Genomic DNA, 2,183 nt, shown 5'->3' with positions numbered 1-2,183 from the left:
ATATTATCCAGGGTTTGGGAGGGAGGGAGGGAAAAATGAGGAGCTGATACCAAGGGCTCAAGTAGAAAGTGTTTTGAAAATGATTGTGGCAACAAATGCACAAATGTGCATGACACAATGGATGGACTGTGATAAGAGTTGGCCAGGCCCAGGTTTTGAACCACCCCATAGCCCGTGAACCAACTTGTTGCTTGCCTCCGTCCACTGCCCAGGGGTGGGTCTGTCCTTTCACCTCTTTGCTCTCTGGTAGCAAGTCCAGACAGGTAGTCTGAGACCAGAGGCACCAAGTCTAACTCCAGGCACCCCACTCCACACAACATGCTGGAAGTCCTGGGCAGACGTTAGGGAACACTTTCTCTCTTTGGGACGCCTTCCAGAGATGTGGTGCCTGCAGCCATGGAGGGCAGGAGTCCCCTGGTTCACTTCAGGAAATCTCTGAGATCCTGAAAATTGCTGGCCAAGCGTGAGCACCAGAGTTAAAAAACATGACCAGCAGGGACGCCACCCTTAGGTGCTGTAGAACTGGAGCCCCTAGGATAAGCTAGAGAACAACCCACCCTGTGAGGACACCTGCCCAGTCCTGCACCATCCTCCCGACTGTTTCGCTGGGCTTGAGCTCGTGCCAGCCACCGGTGAATGACAGACATGTCGATAAAGGGAAGGATAAGCCAGGTAATCTCACTGACCAGAGTGCCAGCCTGAAGCAAGGACATGGGGTGAGTTGGGCGGTCTGGTGGGGGTGGGGATGATGAGAAGCCAAGCAGGGCCCTTCTCCTGTGCTTCCCCCCTTCTACCACCTAGCCTGGCCGTGCATGGGTCAGCTGGCCCCGCTTCCCCATCACCTGCCCTCAGCCACCTCCGGCACTGCCATTATTAGCCTCAGAGGGGAAGGGTGTGAGGAGGACCTGTGAAGTCCTCAGAGAGCGCCCACCCAGAGCTGGGCTGCCTCGTCCTTGATTAGCTGCTGTTTTACTGATGAGCCAATAAGCCTAGAAAGGCAGTTGTCCAAACTCCGGCCTCTCCGATGCCTGAGGTCTTGCACCCCAGGGAAAGCAGTCCTGAGCAAGTGACAGGCCCGAGGAGCTCTAGGACCACAGGGCCTGTCCAGGCCAAGCAGAGAGGGCTCCCCAGCATCCATTGGGAGAGGGGGGGCTGAATGCTGGCTGAGAGGCAGAGCTGGCCTGGGGTGGGCCTGGTGAGGACTGAGGGGAGTTCCGAATGAGGAGTGGCTTTTTCTTTTTTAATTACAAATAGACTGTGCCTACAGAAAACTCTAGGAATCATGCATGTGCACACTGATGCATTTTCACAACACCCGACACCCGTGTAAGCAGCCTGCAGCGGAAGGCGGAGACCATGGCCGCCCGGGAGCCTCTCACACCCCAAGGCGACCACCACCCCAGCTTCTCACCCCAGAGGTGGGGTCCGTCTGGCCTGGGGCTCTCTCTGTTTTACTAAAGCCAAGATGTCCCGCTGACGGCCAGGGTCTTCTCAGGTGCCCCGAGAGCGGGACAATGCCAAGGGAAAGGGAAGAACGGACGTGTCCATCGGTCTGTCTGGCCTGTGGTCAGAATGTGGAACAGACCACGGACTGCCAGGAGAAGGAGCACACCGGTCTCCAAAGAAACCCAACCCACACACGGCCCTTCAGAAGCTTCCACTCGCTCCCTTGGGACACATCCCTAGGGAAGGCCTTGCTGGAAAGGGACATCATGTCCAGCTAACCGGAGGGTCCATTTTCACCAGCGGAGCCCTCCCGAGAAGGGGACCGGCACACTGGACACCACCGGTGCCGCCGCCACCAGACTACTCCTGAAGCTGGCACGGGGGCCGGGAACTGTGCTGTTGTGAGGTCCGAGCTACAACATACAGGGACCCTCCAGCCTCTCTTTCCCTCGGCAGACATGCAGGAGAGTTACCCGGCTCCAGGAGGCCTGGTGGCGTAGTGGGCTATGGGTTGGGCTGGGAAGCTCAGTTCGAAACCAACAGCCCACCCCATGGGAGAAAGACGAGGCTTTCTATTCCGGCAAAGAATTGCAGTCTCAGAAACCCACAGGGGCAGTCCTCGGGAGCCCATCACTAGGGTGGGCACCAGCTGAATGGGTTTGTTGGTCTGGCCTCTGGCCGCAGTGTGTTCCCTCGCTGCTGGGTGGTAATCCCGGGCAAGAACTTTCCATTCGGCC

The sequence above is a fragment of the Echinops telfairi genome, unplaced genomic scaffold, assembly GCF_000313985.2.
Source record: "Echinops telfairi isolate 266 unplaced genomic scaffold, ASM31398v2 ScPeMD7_22;HRSCAF=79, whole genome shotgun sequence".
In the NCBI taxonomy this organism is placed as follows: domain Eukaryota; kingdom Metazoa; phylum Chordata; class Mammalia; order Afrosoricida; family Tenrecidae; genus Echinops; species Echinops telfairi.
Note: the sequence above shows the minus strand (reverse complement) of the source record.